The following is an 8,739-nucleotide window of genomic DNA, read 5'->3' as shown; positions in this document are numbered from 1 at the left end:
CTGGTAGGGGTGGTGGGGTTGCAATGGTTTTTAAACAATCACTTAATATTCAATCAGTTTCTGTTCGAACTTTTTCATCGTTTGAAGTACAGTGTGTAGCATTACAGTCTACTTCATCCCTGCTGTTCTGTGCTCTCATCTATAGGCCACCTAATGTTGGAAGTACTTTTACTAGTGAGTTTTCTGAATTTTTAACTTTTGTTGCCCCGTTGTATGATCATATGTTGCTACTGGGTGATTTTAATATACTTCTTTGCTGCCGGGGGCGTCCTTTGGTTGCTGAGTTTTGTAATATCTTGGACTCGTTCGGATTTTCTCAACATATAAATCAAGCAACTCATGTTCTTGGTCACACACTTGACCTTATTATGTCATATGGTTCTTCTGTAGTTGATGTTGTCATTGATGATGCTTCCTTCTCTGATCACAAACCCATTCTTTTTAAGGTTCCTGCTGTAACCTCTGCTACTGTGAATAAGCCTGCTGGTTTTTATTCTCGTTTTATAAACTCACTGACTGTTTCTCAGTTCAATGAAGATTATCTAGCTAATGCTGTTGAAAAATCTATCTTGCATGCTGCAAAGGCGTCCTATGGGCCTGACGATTTGATTTCTCTGTTTTACACAGTTTGTTCTAATATCTTAGATTTTATTGCTCCTTTTAAAATGAAACAACCAAAGATAAAATCTTATTACTGGTTGGATGACAACGCTCGCTATCTTAGACAGGCGTGCCGTAAAGCAGAGAGGAGATGGAATGACTGTGTCTACTGTGTCTCTTGAGATTTTTAAAGAGTGTCTGGTTAATTTTCAGAGCGCTGCTAAGTCAAAATATTTTTAATATTTTTCAGAACTGATTACCGCACACTGTCATAGACCTAGGGTTTTATTCTCCACAATAAATTCAGTAATTAATCCGAATTCCCAGTTTTCTAGGGAGCCGTCAGCAGGGCTCTGTGAGAAATTTTTGACATTTTTTGTTGACAAAGCGAGTGCCATTCGCTTATCTTTTACTTCACATCTCTCAGACCTGTCTTTGAACTCGCCTGCTAGTCCATTTTCATTTAGTCATTTTCAACATGTCTCTTTAATGGAACTTTCCGATCTCGTTAACAAAATGAAGTCTACTAACTCCTCACTGGATGTTGTTCCTTCTGAGATCATAAAAGCAGCTTTTCCAGTAATTGGCCCCAGTGTCCAAGTGTTGATTAACTCATCTTTGGACACTGGTGTGGTTCCGAACTGCTTTAAGCATGCGGTTGTTCAGCCTTTGCTTAAGAAGCAAGGTTTGGATGAAAGTTGCTTTAACAATTTTCGGCCTGTCTCAAAGTTATCATTTTTGTCAAAGCTTTTGGAAAAAGTTGTGCAATTACAGCTTATCACATTCTTAAATACAGCTAATTTATTAGAACCTTTTCAATCTGGTTTCACTGCTTATCACAGTACGGAGTCTGCTTTGCTTAAAGTGTTCAATGATATTTTGGTTGCAGTTGATGCCGGTAAAAATGCAGTATTGATTCTACTGGATCTTACAGCTGCCTTTGATACCGTGAATCATAATGTTCTTATTTGCCGTTTAGAACATCTGATCGGTATCAGGGGCACAGCCTTACGATGGTTCAGCTCATATCTCAAAGACAGGTCTTTTTCTGTGGAGCTAGGCAAGTTTTCCTCATCATCTGCCCCAATTATTAGTGGACTCGAGGTTGAAAACGTATTATTTCTCCTTAGCATTTTAATTTTCATTCATTGTGTTATTGTCTGTCTTTTTTATTCTTTTCTGTGTTTCCTTTTCTCTTTTAATTTTATTTTACATTGTTAAGCACTTTGGATAGCTTTGCTATGTTGAAATGTGCTATATAAATAAAATTTACTTACTTACTTACTATTAAATTGTCACGCCTGACTACTTAGTAGTAATACATGCAACATCTATTATTATTATCACCCAAAAATTAAGAGTTCTGTCATTATTTACTCACCCTCATGTTGCTTCAAACCTGTTTGATTTTCTTTCCTCTGTGGAAAGTTGCTCTTTTCTGTACAATAAAAGCAAACAGTGACTCCAAAAAAGAACAAAAAGCACCAGCATTTTTAATTAAAAAGAAAAAAATTATAATAAAATATAAATAAATACAAATTCTAATTCCTGCATTCTATGCCACAAAAAATATATTGTTTTTTAATCTTAATCGGTATACTTGCCTTGTTTCACTGCACAAAATATTTTAAAAACCTTAAATTTGTCTGAAGTAACATTTTTTTATTATAAGATATTAAGGCTTTTTTGTTTTGAGAATGCATCTTAAATGTGTATTTGTCTTGTTTCATTGTTTTATAAACAGTAAAGGTATCAGATGGAAATATCACAGTATTTTGATATATGGGAAGCTGATATGAGATGCTTCTTCAAAGTTGACATTGAATACATCAAATATTTGCTTTTTTTCAAACTTGTCACAGGACCATTGAAATACATCAATGAAGGAAAAAAGTGACTAAAAATAGTGAAAACATGTCAAATAAATGGTGACCATATTAAATTATTAATTTAATTTAATAATTTATGCATTTAGCAGACGCTTGACTTACAGTGCATTCAGACTATACATTGTTTTACCAGTATGTGTGTTTCCTGGGAATCGAAGCCATAACCTTTTGCACTGCTAATGCAATGCTCTACCATTATCATGTTCATTTACCATGGCATTTCTATTCAAAGGTACTTCAAAGATTATATGCTCAATAAAACAAGATAATGATTTGTATTTTTTTAGTTAAAGGTGAAAGCCTCGCATCTATTTTCAACAGATCTACATCTACATTCATTTTTACACACCAGACCAAGCAGAAGGTGGTAAGAGTGACATTAGATTAATCTGACCAGATAACCTGGTGAAGTCCAGTTACCTTCACATTACAACATGGAATGGGTCTATATTGCAAACACGTTACTGCAACATGAGATTTTTCACATTGTTTTGCTCCACACAAATAAAAGGATTTTGTCATACCCTATCCCTTACTGAACACTGTCTCAAACTGAATGTATGTCTTGCATTTGATTTAGATGTAAAATAATAAATTTTTTGCTTCGCTCACTGTCAGTTTCCTCCTCTCTTACACTCTTTCAGCTAGTTTTCAGTGCATTACTGTTTCTGTGTTCCCTGTAGTAATTGTACTGTATTAGACCTGACACACATGTGGACACAGTCCTTAATGGACTACAGAAACAACTACAAAAAGATTTAAAGGGACAGTTTAGTCTTAAAAAGACCCTTACAGGTGGTTAAAGGGGTCATATCATACATAAGTTTTCCCTGAGCTCCACTTATGCTTTTTTGCACCAAAAACTATTTTCTTTGCATGGACATTTTTGACCTGTTCTAACTCTTACAGCAAATTCTGCACAAAAATGTATAGAATATCTAATTTTGGTCAGTCATGTGATAACGTATTAATCAGTCTGACATCAGAAATATTTAGCCCTAAATGTAATATTTACATATTTGAATTGCATATAAAATTTCCGTCCCTTTGGATTACACAGTTCTGATATAAACTAATAAACCTAATGTGGCTAAGAAACGGGTATGAATTCTTCACTTCATTATTATTTTATTAACTATTTGCATCTATTTTACTCCAACAATAATATTTTCAAAATGCATTTATTTGATTTGCTTAGGATCAGAATAAACTGTTCATTGTGAAAACAATTAAATTTATTCAGTTAAAAAGTATAAACATGGTTCAAATATGGCTAGCTGTGGAATAAGCGATATTCGTTTACTTAAAATGTATGAGACTGAAACAAATTGGATTTATTGATTATAAATATATAAAGCTGGTTGTTTAAAATGCATCACATTAAGTTTAAATGAATGGAAATTGTATATGCAATTCAAATACATAAATCTTAAATTTAGGTCTTCAGAGGAGTTCGGAATAAGTTGTTATAGCTTTTGAACATGTATATCATTCTGAAACATATACTGTCAAGGACAGTTTGATTGCTCATGATATGACCCCTGTAAATATGTGGAGACAGAGAAAGAGACACAGACAGATTGGTTTTGTGGTGAAACGGGACAAACACAGACAGAGGCAGAAGAGGCTGTTGCCCATCACAGGAGGAGAAAAGAGGCGTGATTGGGCTACAGTGCTAGTGGCAGCGGCCTCAGCCAATCAGTGAGCCATAAAATGTATGAGACTGAAACAAATTGGATTTATTGATTATAAATATATAAAGCTGGTTGTTTAAAATGCATCACATTAAGTTTAAATGAATGGAAATTGTATATGCAATTCAAATACATAAATCTTAAATTTAGGTCTTCAGAGGAGTTCGGAATAAGTTGTTATAGCTTTTGAACATGTATATCATTCTGAAACATATACTGTCAAGGACAGTTTGATTGCTCATGATATGACCCCTGTAAGAGGCGTGGAGAAAAGAGGCGTGATTGGGCTACAGTGCTAGTGGCAGCGGCCTCAGCCAATCAGTGAGCTGCCAAATGTCACATGTCACAGTGTGCTGCTGGAGGAGGAGGCCAACCGTTTCCCTATGTAAATTCTGAGAAAGACAGACAGACAGACAGACAGAAAGAAAGAAAGAAAGAAAGAAAGAGATAATCAGTCATCTTTTATCTTCTGTCAGACAGCATACGAGTTCTTATTTATGCTCTTTTTTAGGTAACATTAATGCCTGTAATGAAAATGGAAATCAAAAATTAAATTTGTATGGCTCAATACAACATTTTAGAGAGTCTAAACAGCACAAACATTTCTCAATTGTCTGTGATTTATTGCAAACAAGGCATATGGGACTCGGTGGCTGCGACAGGACCCCGGCCTTAAGCAGGGACGCACTCACAATCATATTCAGATTAGATTTGATCTACAGTGATGGGACAGAAGTCACATCTAAAAAGTGTACACTAAGTGTACACTGTTACAAACAATTTCAATTTCAAATAAACGCTGTTCTTTTAAACTTTCTATTAATCAAAGAATCCTGAAAAAAAAATTATCACATTATCACAAAATTATCAAAAAAAAATTATTAAAAAAATTTAAATTATAATAAATGTTTCTTGAGTCTTGAGCAGCAAATCAGCATATTAGAATGATAGAAGGATCATGTGACACTGAAGACTGGAGTAATGATGCTGAAAAACCAGCTTTGCATCACAGGAATAAATTATATTTTAAAAATTTACTCAAATAACAATATTTCACAATATATCTGCATTTTTAATCAAATAAATGCAGCCATGGTAAAAAGACTTAAAAAAAAAAAAACTTATCAACTCCAAACTTTGAACAGAGCATATACACTTGCAGCAGATCACAATATCAGTATGTCAATCATTGCATTTTCACTTCTATATTTCATTCACATGCAGAGCAACAATTTTGGGGATTCATTCATGCATTTAAATGCATAAGCACTCCTAATCACAAACAAATAAAAACAGATTGCTGTCACTTATGGATGGCAAATGTGTAATATATGAGCACTATATGTGTGGCAGTGTATTTAAATTCCAAGTGCTGTCAGTTGTGTGACTTTTAATGCAAATAGGCCTCATGATGGCATAGAAAAGGCATGTTTAAAGGCTCTTTCCCAGTCAACATCAATCATCTTTTGCATTAAAAATCAGTGGTACAGCCATAGACTCGCAGTGAAACATGACTTCAATTGGGCTGTATGGGCCATACGTCCACAGAACCATACACTTTTATTTATGCAGATTACCTTTAATTCTGTAATATATTGAAATGCACAAAAGGCAATATATGCAGACTATTTATACATAGATAAACCTCATTGACACATTTGATGAAAATTTACCGCACATGCTTCCTGTGCAGTCTTAAAGCAAATGATTCGCAATGATATTAAAATGAAAACAGAAGATATGATGAAATATGACATAAGTCTCACCCCAGACCCAGCGTCAGAGCGTGTGAGGCGAGCAGAGAGGGCAGGAGGATGAGGAGCACGTCTGAGGAAAACAAACCCCTCTTCATCACCTCAGTCTTCTTCACGCTCAGAGAGCCGGACTGCTTTGGGTGATGAAACACAAACTCCCTAGAGACAGAAAGAGGGAGATATCAGGGTCATTCAGCAATAGAATCTATAGATATTTCTCTAAATATGCATTTGGAACATGCAACATGTGAGACTGTAAATATATTCAATCCAATCAAAGATTATTTGTACATTGCATTTCTCAATACATATTGTTTTAAAGCAGCTTTACAAATTGCTTGTTTTATAGATACACAATGGAACATAAATGACTATTGAAACAGAAGTCAATGCAGCCTATTTTGCATGGCTTTCAATACTACATTTCTGATTATACAATATTATCAGCATAATTTCAGAGAAGCTGAATTGAAAATGCACAAATCTTTAAATGTCTCATTATTTCTATTTTGCTTTAATGACAGCAGGAAATGGAGCTGTCACGACACACACACGAGGATAACAGGAACTAAGGAGCGAGGAGACGAGGAATATACGTAAACAGTCTTTAATCCATGAGACACAGGGTACATCAACACTGGAGACAGTAGGAAACACATCCACGTAACGAGTAGACCAGACAAAAGGGAAACTGAACAGGCAGGAACTTAAATACAAGGGTAATTAATAGAACACAGCTGAACGGAATCATAATTAAACTAAACAAGGACAGGAAAATGACCAAATAAGGAAACACAGAAAGGCACATGAGGAGCAAAACACACACAAAACACGGACCAGAGTCTGACAGGAGTCTATCACAAGTACAGCTACCTACAGAATGAGAGAATGAGAAAACAGCAGTGCGAGTGTGTATGTGTGTATGTGGGAATGAGAGAAAAATAAAGGAGGAGACGCTATACAATAGAGGAGGAAAAATCTACCTGGCTGTAACATGAGCAGTTTTTTATCTCAGGTCCTGACAGATAAACATGATGAATGAATGAGAGCTGTAGGTTCATAGCTACTTTATTCCACTTAGCTATAAAGCCATAAAAACACAACTAAAAATATGTGCTATGACACAACAGTAAATATAAAAACAATGCAAAACTACCTACTAGCTAGACAATTACACATCTCAACAAAAAAAGACTAATTTATGTTAAACCAATTTTATGACATCAGTAATAATTTGAAGCGCTGCTCTTTGAGAGTCTTGAGATGCCTCCACATAAAAGACTCATACACTGCATTAAAATAAGCGGCCCTTAAAAGTAAATTTTGCTTAATATATATATATATATATATATATATATAGTATATATTAGAACTAGTTTATACTAAAGTGCTTATAAAGACTATAAATAATCTTTGTTGGTAATTACTATGAGTGATAATTCTGTTTTTAGTTGTTACATATGCTGTTTTGTCAAATTATGGTGTTTAACCCAAAACAGCATATGTTTTGGGTTTCTCATATACAGTACTTAACAAACGTGCAATATATAATACCACGTTTACTGGCTCTGCAAGTGAGCCAAAAATACAACTAATAATATCTGCTATGACAAAAAAAATAAAATTACAGACCTATCAGACAACCACACTTGTCTAGTGAAATATAAAACCAATTTTGTATGACATCAGTAATAAGCCACTAAAAGACAGGAAGTAGCGCTGCTCTCTGAGACTCTTTTATATGAATGAACTGCTTCTACAAAGACACACAAATACAAACACTGCATACAAACACACACTCTTGCACGCCTCTTCATATTCAAGAGATCCAGCTGCAGCTCTCTCAAGCAACCAGACTGAATAAATCATAATTGATATCCATTACGTCACATTCCTAATCTCTTTATAACCATTCAGCTAATGAATTTCACACTCCTCAAGTGGAGGAGAACAGAATGATGCCGTTACAGCGCGAGGTGGCTCATACTTCATGGGTGTCGGCGTGACATTATAAATCGTCTCTGTCAAATGGGAAGCGCGGCAGTGCCATGCGAGCTGGGTCAGACAAAGGGATGGATAACACTCTTTGACTGGTTACCTGTCTGGGCCGAATGCATTTTATACAGAGACAGGACAGAGATGACTGATTGGATCTGTGTAGCACAAGAATCCCTCTCACAGAGCAATGACATAAAACAAACAACATGCGACAAAGAGATATCCTATTGGAAAGCACAAAGATTACCCAAACAAATCAACTGAATGAATGTAGATACACTGTATTTTTGTGGTTTTAAGGGGGTGGGTGTCACTGTACTCAATTCACAGTATGCTAGAGCTGACTATTAGGGGTGCTCCGATCAGGATTTTTGAGGCCGATCACCGATCACAAAAAGCAGTAGCTGCCGATAAGATCACCGATACCGATCTTTTTAAAGCCTTATTTTGTAGAATTATTTATAGTAATACTTCAATCAGAAATTTTAGACATTTATTCAGGGCCTGGATTTCATTTTTGAAAATGGGGGGAATTTCCCTCTTATAGGTGACTCTTGTGAGAGGGAATTTTTTTTTTTATTATTTAAGGGGTGGAGGGGAGCATTTTTTAGACATTTTCAAAAATATATATTTATCTCACCTAAATGTTCGATCATGCAGTGCATTTTTGTTTTTACACTCGTGCAATTGTTGCACAACAGCTTACAACACAGCACAAAACAGTTGCTCAAACAAGTGGCAAAACATTTAAAATACTTTTCTTACATTATCACAAACATTCTAAATAAAAAACTTACCATTTCC

The 8,739-nt window shown here is 35.1% G+C and overlaps 1 long non-coding RNA gene across 1 annotated transcript in view; it reads right to left on the bottom strand.

The window, feature by feature from the left end:
• Positions 1 to 4,459: 4,459 nt before the first annotated feature.
• The window catches only part of LOC107748062 (uncharacterized), a 22,011-nt gene continuing 17,731 nt past the window's right edge, over positions 4,460 to 8,739 (bottom strand). The window contains exons 2-3 of the long non-coding RNA XR_001640875.1: positions 5,950 to 6,096; positions 4,460 to 4,575 (exon numbers count right to left, since the gene is read on the bottom strand). This is a non-coding gene — a long non-coding RNA (uncharacterized LOC107748062). The remainder of the gene's footprint in view (positions 4,576 to 5,949; positions 6,097 to 8,739) is intronic.

This window comes from Sinocyclocheilus rhinocerous, unplaced genomic scaffold (genome assembly GCF_001515625.1).
Source record: "Sinocyclocheilus rhinocerous isolate Xijiao unplaced genomic scaffold, SAMN03320098_v1.1 scaffold2063, whole genome shotgun sequence".
Classification (NCBI taxonomy): domain Eukaryota; kingdom Metazoa; phylum Chordata; class Actinopteri; order Cypriniformes; family Cyprinidae; genus Sinocyclocheilus; species Sinocyclocheilus rhinocerous.
Note: the sequence above shows the minus strand (reverse complement) of the source record. Positions and strands in the feature narration are given on the sequence as shown.